This window comes from Pongo pygmaeus, chromosome 21 (assembly GCF_028885625.2).
Source record: "Pongo pygmaeus isolate AG05252 chromosome 21, NHGRI_mPonPyg2-v2.0_pri, whole genome shotgun sequence".
Classification (NCBI taxonomy): Eukaryota; Metazoa; Chordata; class Mammalia; order Primates; family Hominidae; genus Pongo; species Pongo pygmaeus.
The window spans coordinates 50,487,504-50,504,969 of NC_072394.2; the positions used below are offsets into that span (position 1 = coordinate 50,487,504).

At 49.8% G+C, this 17,466-nt stretch overlaps 1 non-coding gene across 1 annotated transcript; it reads left to right on the forward strand.

Annotated features, from left to right (window-relative positions):
- Nucleotides 1-1,442: 1,442 nt before the first annotated feature.
- On the forward strand, nt 1,443-1,507 carry LOC129022174 (U7 small nuclear RNA). The gene has a single exon (XR_008496263.1). It is a non-coding gene; the product is annotated as a U7 small nuclear RNA (small nuclear RNA).
- The last annotated feature ends 15,959 nt before the right edge of the window (nt 1,508-17,466 follow it).

The following is a 17,466-nucleotide window of genomic DNA, read 5'->3' on the forward strand; positions in this document are numbered from 1 at the left end:
TGGAATCACTCGTGATTTATAATCTTGTTTTCTTCTATTTTAAAAAACTTTCAAAATGAGTCATGACTTTGATTATTAGAAAAGAAATCTATAATAATTGAGAGGAAAGAAAACCCCACCTGTTGTTGAAACTGACTGGAGCTGGGAGAAATGAGAGATTCCTTTGAAGGTGTTACCTCCCTACCAGAAAAGTGGCCTTGTAGGACTGTCCCACAAGCCAGATGTTCCTCTTTCCCCCGGTCCCTGTACCTGGTGGGAGGTCGCACAGACAGTGAGCGTCCTTCACAGAGTCTGACCTGCCAAGGTAGGGGGGAAGTGGGGGTCTAGTGACATTCAGAACCCGGGGGAGCCGAATAGGTGTGACTGTTCGTTTGCAGGGTGACCTCTCCCCTCAAAGAGCAAGAAATAACTCTAGTGCAATTTCTAAACATTTACAAGAGAGGATTTTTAAACTTTTCACTTCTTTATTCCAACTAGCACATTTGGAAGCATAAAATGCACAAAGAAGACCTGCTATTTACAATCACTTTCACTAAGCCAGTGTTATATTCAAAAACAGCAGATAAAGCTCATGGCTTTGACGAAAGGGGCAGTCTTTTCATTGGAAACAATTAATACTGCTCCCCGTTCTGGGGAGAATTTAAAGAAAATAATTTGGAAGGATATATGGCTTGACACAATCAAATGATTTCGGATCACAGATGTAATCATTTGATCTTGCTTTAAAACCAAACATTTCAGAACAATCTGGCATCACATTCTCTTCTGAGTCTGTGAAACTCTGAATTCTGGGTGAGTCTGAATTCCCAAGGCAGGACTGAGGATAGAAGAGATTTGATGGCAGAACCCTGGTACTGTGGTTATCACATGGGTTAGAGACGTAGGCTTGGTTAACCCACTGAACCTGCTTATGTATGAGGCTCACCTGAGAAGGTGATATGGACAAACCCATCTTATGGGTCTGAGGGCTCTTCACCAGGAGTGGAGCAACGAGGATGGCCCCAGTGTCCCCATCTCTGAACACGTTTAGGGGGAGGGCTGTACAGCCTGGACAGATCACCACTGGCTCCACGGGGAACTTTCAGCAGCACTCGTTGCCTGTGTCTGTTCTGTGCCAGGCACTGCGCTCAGGGCGGGGATTTGGGATTCACCAGGGCACGAGGCGACGTGCCTCTGTCCTCATGGAGCCTAAGTGCTGGTGGAGACAGACAGTGCAGATGTCGACCACAAATGATGAGGCACTTGCAGGTAGGGATCAGCGCCAAGAAGGAAATGAAGGGTGCGTGTCGCTGACTGAGACTCTGGTGGGGGCTACTTAAATAGGGCCATGGGGGAGGTCCTCTCTGAGGAAGTGACATTTGAGCTGAGGCCTCACCAGTCAGAAGGAAAAAGCTGTAAAGGGTCTGGGATTAACTAAACCTGGGGACTTTTAAAATAATGTAAGGTGTTACAGCTCTTTCAGAATTTGTCTAGCACGTTTTCCGGTTGTCACTCCCAGGTTGCCTCGGGAAGAGGCATCTGTGCCCAGCTCGTGGCCTGTTCTTTGCATTTCGGGGAAGGGGTCCCCTTCTCCCACAGCCGTCCCCCCAGGACCTGTTCCCAGGTGGGGTCTGGTTTTCACTAGAAAGCCCTCCATGCAAAAAAATAAAAAACAAAAAAAACCACACAATTGAATTTGAATTAGTTGCCAACATTTACATTTTAATTCTAAAAATCTGTATTTTCGACTTCGTTGGAAAGTCAGACTATCTGGCCAGGCCGGGCTGCGATCTGGTGGATTTTGGTATTTCAGTTTCTGGTTAGGGAGGGTATTTGGGGTTTGCCCCTCCAGCATCTGTTCCAGTGTAGAGTGGGGGTGGGGGCCCAGGCTCAGTGGGGAGAACTGCAGTGGCCAAGGGCCTCGGCTGTCTCCAGATGGCCGGATGGACCCTGCCACCTCCGGCTTGGGGTGGGCTGGGGTTCTTTGCTGCCCCTCCTCCCAGCCCACAGCCTCTTGAACTCCACTGAGACCACCCGCAGGTGAGGCTGGGAAGGGAAACCTGCCTTTGTAAGTGAAATCAGGTGAAACCGCGCTGTGAATGTGTCAGAAACTAAAAGGCCCTGTCACACCCGCGGCCAGGAAGACGGTCACCACGGTGGCATGCAAATGACAGAGACGCGTGGGACAGCGTCTACCAAGAGACGAGCCAGGTGAGGGCAGGTAGTCATGAAGGAGGGAGGAGGGGTCCTCCCACAGCAGCAGCGCCATCCTGCAGAGAAACAGCCTCTGGGGAGGGACGCGTTCCAAGGAGGCCCCGTGCTGTGCGGAGTGGGTGGCTCGAGGCCTGAATGCCGGGCACTCGGAGCGGTCAGTGTCCCCGTGGGAGCAGGGATGCTCTCAGCCAGGTGATTGGGGTCCTTGGATGGTCAGCCCCTGTGTGCGTGTGAGGGGGTGGCCGTCTGCTCTGTCCCTTCTGAAGGCAGCCATAAAGGAGAGAGGCCAAAGAGCTCAGCGTCAGACCAGCCTGGGTGCAGGTCCCACTTCCTGCCAGTCCAGTGCCTCTGAGCCTCAGTTTCCTCATCTGTATGGTGGGGTTAATCCCAACCATGTATACTGCCTGCCTGCCATGTGCCAGGACCTTCTTACACATCTTTGATTGCTTGGGAGCAGGGACTTTATTATCCTCCTTTAGAGTTGAGAAAGAAGAGGCACAGAAAGGTTAAACCAGTTACCTGGGTTCACAGAGCTGCTATTGCAGAGTAAAGACTACAGACTCAAATGGAGCACTAAGCCCCGCCCTGGGCGCCAACAGGTGCTCCAGGAATGTCCGGTGCCATTTATCACCCTCATCACCTGCTGCGAGCGTCGTCCCATCATGCAAACCCCGTGAGCGTGAAGTGAGGGGACACGTGCAGGATCGAGTGTATTGGCAGGTGACGTAAGTAAAGTAATAACCACAGGATGATATTCACAACCCATATTAGTGCTACCAGCAGCCGCATCTGCCTGCTTCTCTGGGCCCAGGATTGTCTGCAAACTCCCAGGAGCTGGTCCTAGGTGGGTGAGAAGAAGTGTCTGCAGTTATGGGAAGGAGCAGCTTGCCCAGCTCATGGCCTGTTTTGTGCATTAGGAGTCCCTGTTCCCCACAGCTGTCCCCCAGGGCCTCCTCCCAGGTGGGCTCAGGAGACCCCAGGGCTTAGCGGCTTCAGGCCAGGGTTCTGCCGGGTGCTGTGTGTCTGTCGGAGTGACGCCTCCCGCACCAACCCTCTCGCCCTGCCAGCTACTGAACGCACAGCAGCTACAGGGCACGAACTCTGAGACCAGGACCTCCGCAGGTCCCATGGCACAGAGCCCCCTCCTCCCTGCCCGACTGAGAAGGAGGAGGCACGCCTCAGGGTGAATCCTGCCCCCGCTCGCTGCAGGATAAATGGCCTCTGGGTCGAACACCTCACAACGGGATGTGTCTTAGCGTGGAGTTTATCAAATCGCAGGCTGTGATGCATTAGTGGGTCTTGAAATCAATTTAGAAGGTCGAGCCCGGGGTTGAAAATCTGCAATAGACAGGAATAGACTAGGTCAGGAGACATCAGAGCGCATTGTGTGCAGCGAGGGTGAGTGTCGTTTGGGGAAACGTATTGCGTTTCTGTATAAATGGATGTGCGTGTGTGTGCTGGGTGGCAGTTTGCAATGTGTTTCTTACGGTGGGTTGCACTAAAAACATCAGAGAATCTGTCTCAGCGTCTTATGGTAACAAAAAGGGGAGTCACCTTGTGGTGATAATTTTCCTCAGAACCTTACATTTCCCTGATTTGAGACCCGTTTATAAGACTGAGAAACAGGTCTAAGCTGGTGCCAAGAGTTTTGGTTACGTCAGGGATAAAGCTGTGGCTCTCTCATCCCACAGTCCATGCTGAGGGGTGGAGGGGAAATGAACTGCTGGATGAAGTGATGAACATGCGAGAAATGAGACCGGGAAAGGGAGAGGCACGGAAGGCAAACAGAGAGGGGGAGAGGAAGGGATGTGGGGAGGGGTGGGTGACTGGGAGGGAGAGAAAGGGGGTGAGGGGTTATTTCTGAAGCTCTAGGAGCTGCCTTCCTGCATTGCTGAGTCAGCGCCGCCTGGACTCAGAAACACTCATTGTCCCTTCAATGACCCCTTGGAGCTTAAGAGCTCTGTTAGGATCTGAAATGTGTCCAACAGATCTTCGGAGCCATTGAATTTTCATCCCATGTGGGATCTGGACACATGTGCATGCAAACTAACATCCTTACACGTATGCACACACAGATACACATGCACACACACACTCATGCATCCACATGCTCACACACAGATACACTCATACATATACATTCGTGCACATGCATGCATACAATGCCCACGCATATATGCACACTGATACATACACACTCACACAGACACACTCATATGCACACACTAACACACATAGACATACTTATATGTCCACTCACACACATGCTCAATCCTACATGCACTCTCCCACACCCACACACTCCCACGCACTCACAGACACAGTGAGTCAGGTGTATTTAATATGTAGTTCGTGCCTGTGCCTCCCCCAGATCCCCATGTTACCTGCTCATCAGCGGAGGCCCAGAGTCCTGGGGGAAGTCCTGGTGTCCCTCCACCTGATCTCCATGACAACCCATCCCGACACCGGTTTGTGAGTGTGAAAGCTTCAGGGCCCGCATGACTCCCACGTTAATTCATGCAGATCAGCTGTTCACTACTCAGTGCTCCCATCTTATGTGAGGCAGCGAGGCACAAAATTGGCATCTGCTGTGGTGTGTGTGTGTGTGTATGTGGTGAGCTTGGCACACAGGTAGGATGAGGTTTGGGGCAAAAGAGCATGAAAGATACAGCCAATAGTAATAGGATTACAGTTGTTGATTGCTTTCAAAGGACTTAACATAGAATATTCATCCCAAAGATATATTACATCTGGTGAATTCTAGAGCATCTCACAGATAGAATGGGGATAAAAGGAGAAACAACACACTTGCAGATTTGATGAAATTTCCCACACGGTCCTGAAATCGCTGGTGGAATGGGGGATTGCAGTCCAGGTATGAGGCATTCGAGAGAATCTGAATGTGTCCCCCAAAGTGCTCCCCAGAGACTAGCACTGATCAGGCCGTGGAAAGCCCAAGGCCCCACATGACAGGTTCTGGGCTCTGCCTTCCTTGAACATGGTGGGTGGAGAGGCTGGGGAGAGAGGCAGAGGCTGAGACAAATGGTCGGATTCGGTTCTTTTATCTGTAGCAGGGACTCAAACCCAGGGTGTCCTGGCTGCTGGAAGGTTGAGCAATGCTGAGCCATATTTCCACACATGGCTTCACTGGCTGAAGCAGGGCTGGTCCTGTGGCCGAGACCCCCTCTTCCAGCCCTGCATGGGTCCCCTGACCTCCAGGTCTGCAGGCATTCACATATCCCCCTGCAAAGCCACCAACCCTCCTTGGGCAAGGACAGGCATAGTTTCAGGACATCGTCCTCCTTTCCTATGTGGGCAGAGTTGATCCCCCAGAGCTGGGAGGGAGGCTCCCCAATACCCATCTCCCCGATAATGGCCAATGCTCCTCAAAGGGTCACTTCCAAAGAATGCCAGGTGGCAGGCACCAGGTTTTGGCATCTGATATGCTCCCATCCGCTCCCTGGGGACCCAAGCAATCATCCTTTGTAATCTCTGATGGGGAACAACTGGCCATTGTCATTTAATTAGCAGGGGACACACTAAGCTATGGTCTCCTGCAGGCTTCGTAAACATCTGTGAAATCAGCCTGGTGACTCCAAGCTCGGTGCAGACTGTGGGGGCCCACAGAGGCCAAGGGGAACCCCCACCCCCGGTCTGGCTCTGAGAACAACCTCCAGGAGAAACTGCCAAGCTGCCAGGACTCATGGCAGCTGCTTAAACAGGCAAGTTCTTTCTTGCAAATTGTGATCCAGGCTGCGATCTAGGCTGGCTCTGCACATTCCAACCACCTGTTTTACCTGCTGGTTGGAGTTGCCTTGGTACCTCTGAGAGCTGCTTGTGTGTGGGTGGGGGCTGCTTTTGAACACATGGCTGCCCCATCAGCTGCGCCTTCTCCACTTCTTCTGGCCTTATTAAATGATGGTTATTGCAGGGAGGATGCAGCGCCAAGCATCCTTTTATTCAGCGCCGTGAGATGCGGGGTGTCCAGTGTCCCAGGAGAAATTCAAGCCTCATTTCCCTCTAAGACACTGGGATGAGGCCACGTGCAGCCTCTTAGTGCCCGGATCCCGAGTGTGTCATCTGAGTCTGTGCATGAGGTGCCAGGGCCAGGCCTTGGGCTGTGTGGGACGGGATTGAAGCGTGTCTGATGGGAGGGCCCAGGTCACACCCACCAGGGGCCAAGAGTGCACAGATATAGGTGCCAGTGCCTGCCCAAGTCACACAAAACAGAGAAAGGGAGGCACTGGGAAGCCCTCGGGCCAGAGGCTGTTGATGTGGAATCCTGGAGGGGACTGCCTGCTGCTCAGGGCAGAAGGGGACATCCTGATGTGGCACTCATGACAGCCCTCCAGTGTTCCCGCCACCCAGACCCACTGTCCCTGGAGACCTGCAGAGGGAATTACTGCTGACGAGAAGGCGTCTCCATCACTTGCTTTCTTTCCCCTTGGTCACCACAAACACATGCTCACAGCCCTCGGATGACAAGCCTGTTTCCGCCCCCTTCTGATACCCCTGCTCTATGGGTGTGGTCACTGCTCCTGGCTTGCAGTGTCCTGTGTGGCTATGACAACCCGGGTTCTTCTCAGGGCTGGTGTCCCTCCTGCAGAAAGCTCACCCTGTCTCCTGGGCCCCGGCCCTGCTCCTCGACAGAGGAGGGAAGGACTGGGGTGGTGGCTGATGGATCCTCATGTCACCTCTTTCCCATATTCCCGTGGGCTCTTCCTTCAGAGCCTCCACCCTGCACCCTGATGACTCACTGCGTCTCATGTAGGAAGCCCCCGGTGACATCTCATGCCCTGTACACAGGTCCCTACAGCCCGGGCCCCTCCCCAGCTCTGCTGCCTCTGGGGGAAACCCCACTTTCACCCCTCCCTCCTTACATCTGGCGGGGATTGCAGGGGGCTTGTTGGAGGGAAGCCACATGTGAGACCCACACGACGCACCAACCCCCACTGTGCAGACCCCACCCCATCTATTTTCTTCCATCCCTTCTGCGGTCAACACAGCCCTGGCTCTGCATTCGGCCCTCTCTTCACGGGGCTGTGTCTGGGCAGATGGGCTGGGATGTGTTGTGCATGTCACAGCCCGGCCTGTGCAACAGGAGGCTCCAGGATCCCTTTAGGGGTAGGGTAGGAGGCGGGAGAGTGCAGGTTAAATGGGATGGGCAGGGGCAGGCAGGCAACAGGGGTGACTGATTTTTCTCGAAGCGTTGCCAGGCTACCTTTCAATTCCTTGTCTGTGGCCCAGGCCAAGGAAAGCGAATGTTCTGCTGCCAACCTGGCTTGTCTTTTAATCACACCCTTTGCTTGTCAGTTTAGACACCCTGGTATACTCTCATTGCTTTTTAGCAATCTTTGCAACTTGCTGGACTTTTCCACCCAAATAAGAACAGCAGACCATGTGTACTGTGTGCCAGGCACTGTGCTAAATGCATTAGCTATTTCAATCCTCACAATAGCCCTACGAGATGGGCACTATCATTATCCTTATTCTGTAGATGAGGAAATTGGCACAGAGAGGTTAATTAACTAGCCCAGAATCACTCAGCTAGTGGGTGGCAGAGCTGAGATTTGAACCTAGGCAGCCTGGCTTCAGGGTCTATGCTCTTAATCTCTCACTGTAGGGGCTCTTAAGTGAGTCCTCAGCTTCCATGGCTTCAGTTGAAGGGACTTCTCTGTGGAGGCAGGGCTAGGAGGAAGTTTATCCATTAGGTCCTACAGCAGCCATCTAGAGGGATGGGATTGACTGTGACTCAGACTCTACCCTTGCTGCTGCCTCTGCTGGGAGCTCTGTCCCCTGGCTCATCCCAGGATCTGCTCCTTCTCCCTCCTTAGGACTCAGTGCAGCATTGCAGAGGATGTTTGCTGAGCACCTGCTATCTGCCAGGCACTATGTTAGATGTAGGGGATCTTGCAACAACAAAATTCCTGCTTTTATGGAGTAGACATTCAATAAGTGGAGAGGGATAAACAAATCAGTGAAAGGTATGCATGTCAGCTGCTAATCCATGCTACGGGGAGACATTCAGCAGGCTTGGGGATAGGAAGCCCCAGGTATGTGGGAGGGTGTGTTAGCTTCCTGTGGTTGCTGTGACAAATCACCACCAACTTGATAGCTTCAAACAACACGGATGGACTCTCTCCTAGCTCTTGAGGTCAGGAGTCTGCCGTTGGTTTTACTGGGCTAAGTCAAGGTGTCAGCAGGGCTGGCTCCTGTTGGAAGCACTGAGGGCAGGATTCTTTGTGTTTTCAAGTGTCTGTATTTTTTTTTCTTTTCTTTTCTCTTTTCTTTTCTTTTCTTTTCTTTCTTTCTTTCTTTCTTTCTTTCTTCTTTCTTTCTTTTTCTTTCTCTTCCTTCCTTCTCTCTCTTTCTGTCTCTTTCTTCCTTTCTTTCCTTCCTTCCTTCCTTCCTTCCTTCTTTCTTTCTTTCTTTCTTTTCTTTCCTCTCTCTGTCTCTCATTTTCTTTTCTCTCTCTCTCTTTCTCTCTTTCTTTTGAGGCAGACTTGCTGTGTCACCCAGGCTGGAGTGCAGGGGTGTGATCTCAGCTCACTGCAACCTCTGCCTTCTGGGTTCAAGCGATTCTCCTGCCTCAGCTTCTCAAGTAGCTGGGACTATTGGCATGCACCACTACGCCCAGCTAATTTTTGTATTTTTTAGTAGAGATGGGTTTCGGTATAAGTTGGCCAGGCTGGTCTCAAACTCCTGACTTCGGGTGATCTGCCTGCCTCGGCCTCCCTAAGTGCTGGGATTATAGGCATGAGCCACTGCACCCGGCCTGTATTTTCTTTTAAGCTCCTCATATTCCTGGGCTTGTAGCCCCTTCCTCCATCCTCAAGCACATGATTCCAGTCTCTACCCTGTCATACAGCTCCTCTGACTCAGACCCTCTGGCCCTCCTCTTATAAGGACCCCTGTGATTACACTGGGCCCACCCAGGTCATCTAGAGTCATCTTTCTATCTCAAGATCCTTCACTTAACTACATCAGCAAAGCCCCTTTGCAATAGACATACACACAGGTCCCAGGGGTTTGAATGTGGACACATATGGGGGGCCCCTGTTCAGCCCTCTACAGAAGGTGGTTGTTGATTTTCAATAGGATGGTAAGGGAAGACCCTGCTGAGAAGCCACCATTTGAGCCAAGACCGGAGGAGCTGAGGCTGTGGGCCAGGATGACATCGAGGGTGGAGCCTTCCAGGCAAAAGAACAGTGAGTACAAAGCCGGCAACAGGTGTGCTGGCATGTTCCAGGAAAACCGGGGAGGGAGCCACAGCTGCGGCTGAGTGAGGAGAGGAGCAGCGGGAGGTGAGGTCAGAGAAGCCTTGGGGACAGAAGCTGCGGGCCTCATGGTTATCATGAAGCTCGGGGTTTTACTCTGAGTACGTGGGAGCCATGGAGGGTTCTGAGCAGAGGAAGCACAGGACCTGACCTGGGTTTCACAGCCTTCCTCTGGCTGCTGTGTGGAAAATAGGTAAATAGGGCAAGAGTGGAAGAAGGGAGGCCTGTCGGGAAGCTTTTGCACAACGGCCCGGATAAGAAAGACTCATGGCTTGGGCCAGATGCTGGGATGTGTCCCCCACGTCGCCTTTCAGGAGCAGGCACGCATGCCCCACTGCCCGGGGGTTGCCTGCTGAGAGCTCACAGCTGAGACCCTCCCCAGAAAATGCCCCTGGCTGACAGGAGCTGCTTTGCCCAGTCACCCTTCCTGCGGTCCATCCGTCTCCAAAGACTGGTAGTAAACACAGGGGTCTAAAGGTCCAGCTCCTTGACTCGATTCATCGCAGCTCTGAAGGGCCGTCTTTGCTGCAGACTTCCTCGAAGGATGGAGTGCAAAGTCATGCGTAGAGTGTGCAGGGCTCAGGTGAATATCTATATGTCTCTCTATATTTTAGGATCGCTGTCTACATTAGCAATTTGTTTAAAAATATATTTCAAACTTCCTGCGCCCACGTGAGGTCTCGTGATTTATCCATGAAGGTATAAAATAATGGATAGAGAAGGGGTACTTACGTGGCTTGTTGTCCGACAGATCGTGTGAAAGTTTTTCATCATGTCCAGGCACCACTTCTTCCTGGTCAGGCCCACGTTATATACGAGAACAATGGAACAAGTCAAAGGCAAAGCAACACGTCCCCCTGTAAAAACTGTCAGTGTAACCGTCCACTTCTGTATCTGTCCAGTCACTTAACAAATATTGACGGAGCACCTTTAAACACAGGCTTCTGTGCTGGTGTCCAGGACACAGCAGTGAGTAAGAGCCGTCTGATCTCATGACACTTGCAGGAAGTTCCAGTCTATGAGGATGGACAGCATGCAGGTCAACACATAAACATCATTCAGACTGTGAAAAACAGAATAAAGGACACAGATTGGGAGATGGGATAAAGAGTCATGGGGGTGGAGCTACTGTCTCATTTTGGGTGGTCTGGGAGGGCCTCTCTGAGGAGGTGACATGTGGGCTGAGTCCTGAAGGATAAGATGGGGCTGCCATGGGTGATTTGAGGGAACAGCATGCTAGGTGGAGGGAACAGCAAGTGTAAAGACCAGAGATCAGGAGGATCAAAGATGAGGCCAGGGTATCCAAGAAGTCAGGAGAGTGCTAAGAGATGGGGATGCAGGGACACTGTGAGGTGAGATAGAAAGAGAAGGGAGTTGGCCTGGCACGGTGGCTCATGCCTGTAATCCCAGCACTTTGGGAGGCCGAGGCGGGTGGATCACGAAGTCAGGAGATCGAGACCATCCTGGCTAACACGGTGAAACCCCGTCTCTACTAAAAATACAAAAAATTAGCCAGGCGTGGTGGTGGGCACCTGTAGTCCCAGCTACTCGGGAGGCTGAGGCAGGAGAATGGCGTGAACCCGGGAGGCAGAGCTTGCAGTGATCTGAGATTGTGCCACTGCACTCCAGACTGGGAGAGAGAGCAAGACTCTGTCTCAAAAAAAAAAAGAAAGAAAGAAAGAAAGAGAAGGGAGCCAGGCATGGTGGCTGACACCTGTAATCCCAGCACTTTGGGAGGCAGAGGTGGGCAGATTGCTTGAGCCCAGGAGTTTGAGATCAGCCTGTGCAACGTGGCGAGACCTCATCTCTACACACACACACACACACACACACACACACACACACACACACACACACAGCCAGATGTGGTGGTGCATGCCTGTGATCCCAGCTACTTGGGAGGCAGGAGGATCACTTGAGCCTGGAAGGTTGAGGCTGCAGTGAATCAAGATCATGCCCCTATAATCCAGCCTGGGTGGGTGACAGAACAAGAACCTGTGGCCAAAAAAAAAAAAAAAAAAAAAAAAAAGAAAAGAAAAGGAAAAAAAGGAAAAAAAGTAATTTATTGCAATGACTGTGTTTTATTTCATTTAAACAATTTTCTCTCCCCTTTGAGTCCAGCCTGACACTCAGGAGATGGGGAGAGCCTTCCGCTCATTCTGCTTCACGAGGAGCTCGAACCTGCTCCCTTAAATCTCCATCAGCTCTGGCAAGCCCTTGGGTTCTGCTGGCTGTAACGCTGCTCCCTGTTTACCAGAGGCTTTTGCAGGCACATTAAATGTATCACTCAGACTCTGAACTAGATTGAGCCACAGAAAGCTTTGATTCATGGAGCTGCTGGTCCCCATTACCCCAAGATATGCATTCTTTCTTTTTGTTAAGGAATTAAGGTGCCATATTGAAACTTTAATCTTTAAATACAGGTAAATAAAACATGATTACTCTACAGAAACAGGACCCTGAGGGAAATATGTGTTTAATAGCTCTAGCATTTGGAGCAATAATTTCCACATTCCATTCTGTTTGTATAATGTATCATACTTTCCAAAAATATTTTCTCATGCACCAGTTCATTTGTGCTCATTTAATATGTGGAAGGTATTTACATGTTGCACATATTTATAGCTGTTTTCCCAACCAAGTAAAAAGAGAAAAAGGGAAAAGAAAAATAAAATGCCTGCAGGTCCTCAGTTGCATGTACTTTCTGGTCAGTACAATGAACTCACATTTGCATTCTTTCCTTGTCTCTTATTTCATCCTTTTCTTTCTCCATGGTGTGTGTTTAACATTAACCATAAACCAGTTCTTCTCCTCTCTCTTTCACTCATAAACATGTAGGGGTGGGCAGCTTTTGCTCTTGTCCATCCAATATTCATTCCTCCTTCTAACTGCCCTGCCCTAATTTTATTCTCAGCAATGACCCGTCCCCTCTTCAATCCACGTGTGTGAGCTGACTCTACTAAGACCCCAGCCCTAGATTTGGTCTCATGCCCCAGGCCTGGACAATCAGTGTATTCTCTCTCTCCACCTCCACCTTCATTCTCTTAGGTCAGAGTGATTCCTGGATGGCCAATGAAACTTTGGTTTGATTTACTAGACTTTGGTTTGATTTACTAGAAAGAACACCTCTCTTTTTATTGGACTGGTTTCTGTGAGAGTGTAAGCAGGGCCACAGAGCAGAAACTTCTTGTTTGTGAAGCCACTCCACAGGAAAATAGAGCCTTGTAGACATCAATCATTTGAGTGACTGGATGCAGCCATGCCTGAAGCCGTCACCCTTAGGGCAGGTTTTCTCAACCTTGAGACTATTGACAGTTTGAGCTGGGCATTTCTTTGTTGTAGAGACTGTCCTGAGCATTGCCAGATGTTTAATAACATCCCTGACCTCTACTCACCAGAGGCCAGTAGCATGCCACCCTCCCACCCGCCACTCCCATTGTGACAACCGAAGATGTCTTCAGGTGTTGCCAAATGTCCCTGGGGAGAAATTTCCTCCACTAAGAACCACCATCCTAGACTGCCCATAAGTTATGCGGGTCAATAATTATCCATTTTGCTTATTTCTGCTTGAGTTTCTTTTCTTGTCTTCAAGGGGCTTTCTGCCCAAAGGAGAGCTGTACCTTTAGGATGGACCTTCCAAAGGAACTTTCTCTGAATTGCCCAGTGTGGATGCTGAGAGGGACAGTCTGCATTTGGCCAGGTCCATGAGGGAGAAATGTACCAGAGAGAAAGTGTTGAGTGAGCACTTGTTTATGAGGTACTGAAGGATCAGGAGAGGAATTGATCCCCGTGGGCTCTCATGCTTAGGGAAGTCTTCCTGGAGGAGGTGAATCTTACAGGGTTCATAGGGGTAGTAAAGAGGGAGGAGACGTTTGTGTATGTGTATGTGTTGGAGGGAACCTGTGAGCCTGAAACAGGATGGAATGGGGTGGGTGGGTTGGCAGGAGGTGCTGAGGAGATCATCTGGCCAAAGCCAAAGAGGAGTGTGTCAGGCAGTCATTTGCGCTGGGCTGACAGATGGGTCCAGAGTCAATGCCAAGCTAAATAAGTTAGAATTTAAACGTCCAAAACGTATTTACCACCATCACCATGTGTGGTAGACAAAATAATGGCCCCTTAAAGGTATTCATGTCCTCACGCCCAGAATCTGTGACTATGTTACATGTTGTGATAAACAGGACTTTGCGGAGGTGACTAAGTGAGGGACCTTGGGATGGGGAGATGGTCCTGGATTATCTGGGGGGGGGGGACCAATATAATCACAAGGGTCCTTATAAGAAGGAGGCAGGAGGAGCCGGGTCAGAGGTAATGAGATGATGCGAGCAGGGGGAAAGAGGAGGAGGTATGAGGATGAAAGTGGAAGGGGGAGTGATGTCATTGCTTCCTTTGGAGTGGGAAGAAGGGGCATGAGCAGTGGAATGTGGCAGCCTGCGGAAGCCAAAGCAGGAAAGTCAGCAGCTTCTCCCCCAGAGCCTCTGGAGGGATGCAGCCCTGTGGACCCCCAGATAATAAATTTGTGTGTGATTTTTCAAGCCACTAACTTTGTGGAAATTTGTTACAGTGGCAATAGATAACTCATATACTGTGCTTGCCCAATTAGCATGCAATTTATATGTTATTACTTGATTTTTTTTGTTTGAATTGACTCTATTTACTTTACTCCAAATGAAGATTTCACCCTCAGTGTTCATATCTGTGAAAACATGGGGTTGATGGCTGAGTATACATTTTTTCCCCAAAATGAATGGAAATAAATACATGACTTAAACATGACTTTAAAAAACTTGTCTGTCCATGTTACGTGTGAAATCATCTAGTGTCTTCCTGGTGTTCTGGTCACATATACTTTGGACTCATTAGTAGGATAAGGAGAGTTGTGGAAGTCTTCTGAACAGGTGAGGGAGGTGATGGAGAGTGCCACAGTCTTAGTAGACTCCATGTAGATGGAGTGCTTTGGATGTGTTGGCAAAGGGAACTACAGCCAGGGTCGGCGGGGAGGGGTTGCAATAGTTAGCAAGAAGACATGAGGTCCAAACTGTGGTGGAGGATGGGAATGAAAAAAGAGCAAAAGAGCCAATGGGAAACAAAGGAAGAATGATCAGGATCATTACTGATCATGAAACTGACCCGATAGTCCCACAGAGAGTTTTTTTTTTTTTTAATAAACATGGAAATTGGCCTTTCTGGTCTTAAAGCTTGAAACTTAGATTTGTTTTATCTGAGTTCCTTCCTCAAGAAAGGATCCCTAGGCCCTCAAAAGTATCAGAGAATTGAAACTCACCAGATTACCACATCCAGACAATGAAATGCATTCAAGATGATTGTTTTTTTGCCCCTCCCTAACTCCTGTTTACTTACTCATTGTTACATTTCTTCTCTGCTATATAAAAACCCCTGGTTTTAGTTGATCAGGGAGATGGATTTGAGACTGAGCTCCCATCTCCTTGGCTGCAGCACCCAATAAAGCCATCTTCCTTGGCAATACTCATCATCTGAGTCATTGGCTTTCTGTGTGGCGAGCAGAAGGACCTAGACCAAACGCCTGGTGTTTTGGTAACAGTCAGGTTGCTGAAAGGTCCAAAACTAAGTCAGAAGGAATTGCCAAGGAACAACGGGGCTGAAAGTGTCAGGAAGGATTGTCTGATGGCAAGCAACAGAACTCAACTTGGGCTGTACTCACAGAGAGGAGAATTGATCGGTAGGCTATTTGGCAGCTCAGAGAATCAAAAGAAAGGCAAGAAACCAGGTTTAGAAAAAGAATAGGAACCAAAACTATGTCAGGGTGTGGAGAGTAGGAAGTCAGGGGCAGGCCCGGAAGGGCATCACTGGTCGTATGAATAGTTCTTGGTTGTTTCTGTAGCCCGTGCTGCTTCTTTTAAGATCCCAGGTCCAGAGAGGGCTGGGTCCTCCCATCTGAGGTCTCATGCCTATTGTTTGGTGAGGGGAGGTCAGGGCACTTCAATTTACCATCTACCTCAGACTTCACAACAGGGAAAGTTAATTCTCCAAAACAAAGTCCAAATGTCAAGCACAAGGTGAGGTAAGTCTGAGTCCTGAAAGATTTGGCCGATGAAGGAACAGTGAGCCCTATTTAGATTCAGCTGGCTTTTAACTTACCTAGAGTAGCCAAGGGTGGTAGTTCTGATATGGTTTGGATATTTGTCCCCGCCCAAATCTCGTGTTGAAATGTAATCCTCAATGCTGGAGGTGGGGCCTGGTGGGAGGTGTTTGGATCATGGGGTCAGACCCCTCATGGCTTGGTGCTGTCTTCATAATAGTGAGTTCTCATGGTATCTGGCATTTAAAAGTGTGCGTCACCTACTCCCCCTACTCTCTCTCCCTTTTATTCCTGCTTTTGCCATGTGGCATGTGGGCTCCTGCCTGGCCTTCCGCCATGACTGTAAGCTTCCAGAGGCCTCCCAAGAAGCAGATGCTGGTGCTATTGCTTCCCATACAGCCTGTAGAACCATGCACCAATTAAACCTTTTTGCTTTATAAATTACCCAGTCTCAAGCATTTGTTTATAACAATGCAAGAGCAGCCTAATACAAGCTCCTAGGGCCCTTATGCAGGTGACACCTAAATACAAGGGCCTGAAATGACTGCCGTGATTGACGGGACACCCTATGTAGAGGAGCCAGTCCTAGAGTGCAGCCGAGCAGTTTTATGGTCTGCAATGATGTTCTGAGGGGCAAGATGGAAAACATACTGGAACCAGCTTGGTAGTGAGAAACTGTCCCGTGAGCCTCTCGGGGAGAAAGGGAAGTGAGTGGAAGATGCCTGTTGTACCTCATGTTCCTGGAGGATCCTAAGACATTCTGCCAACAGTCCAATGAGGTGCGGTTCAAGCCTTGCCTGCATGGCTTATGTCGATATGTGCAAGACAATCAGGGTGCCATGGCAGATTTGTTTGCCAGCATTATTATGAAAAGAAGGGTAATACGTGTTGGGAGGTTAAAATAACATTTTGCCACTGTAATAACCAGTCTGAAACAACTCCAGGGCTTCAATCATCTGGGAAAATGGTCAGTAGCTGGCCGGTGGGATCCGTTACCCAAGTAGACATTTCCAGACATTCCCACATGTCTGAAGGGTTGGCATTTTGGAGGGCAAATATCCAAGATTTGTGGCTGGTATTTTGTGTAGATGTGGCAGACACTTAAGGGCGCTGAGAGTGACAAAGCTGACTTTTACATCAATCTCAGAGCAGGGGAGGGTAGGGCTGAGCAGGATCACAGCTGAATCTGAAATTCTTGCCTGGGAAACCCCCACCCTCTCCTCAGGTGTGTGCCTTGTGTTCACAAGGATGATACTGGGATCCTGGTATTTGGGGGTTTCATCGGAGAGACCCTCACACAAAGAACTTTCTGGCACTCTGCTGTTCTGATGTGGAATAATCCTGAAAGTGTGATGCCAGCCATGCCACAGGTCACAATGAGAACACAGAGAGGGGAAAAGAGAGGGTAAGACAGGTGGTGGGAAGCGGATGGCATGTATCAGTGGCTCACTTGGGATTTAATTCCTGACATTAGTAAGCTTCAGGAGAGCTGGGACCTGGGGCCAGCTACAAACTCTTATTAGTCCGTTTTCACACTGCTATAAAGAACTGCCTGAGACTGGGTAATTTATAGGGAAAAGAGGTTTAATTGACTCACAGTTGTGCATGGCTGGGGAGACCTCAGGAAACTTACAGTCATGGTGGAAGGTGAAGGGGAAGCAAGGTATGTCTTACATGGAGGCAGGTGTGTGTGTGTGTCTGTGTGTGTGTGTGTGTGTGAGAGAGAGAGAGAGAGACAGAGAGAGAACATTAAAAACCATCAGGTCTCATGAGAACTCATTCACTATCAGGAGAACAGCATGGGGGAAACTGCCCCCATGATCAAATCACCTCCCACCAGGTCCCTCCCTTGACACATGAGGATTACAATTCAAGATGAGATTTGGGTGGGGACACAGAACAAAACCATATCAAGATCCAAACTCACCATCTCGATGA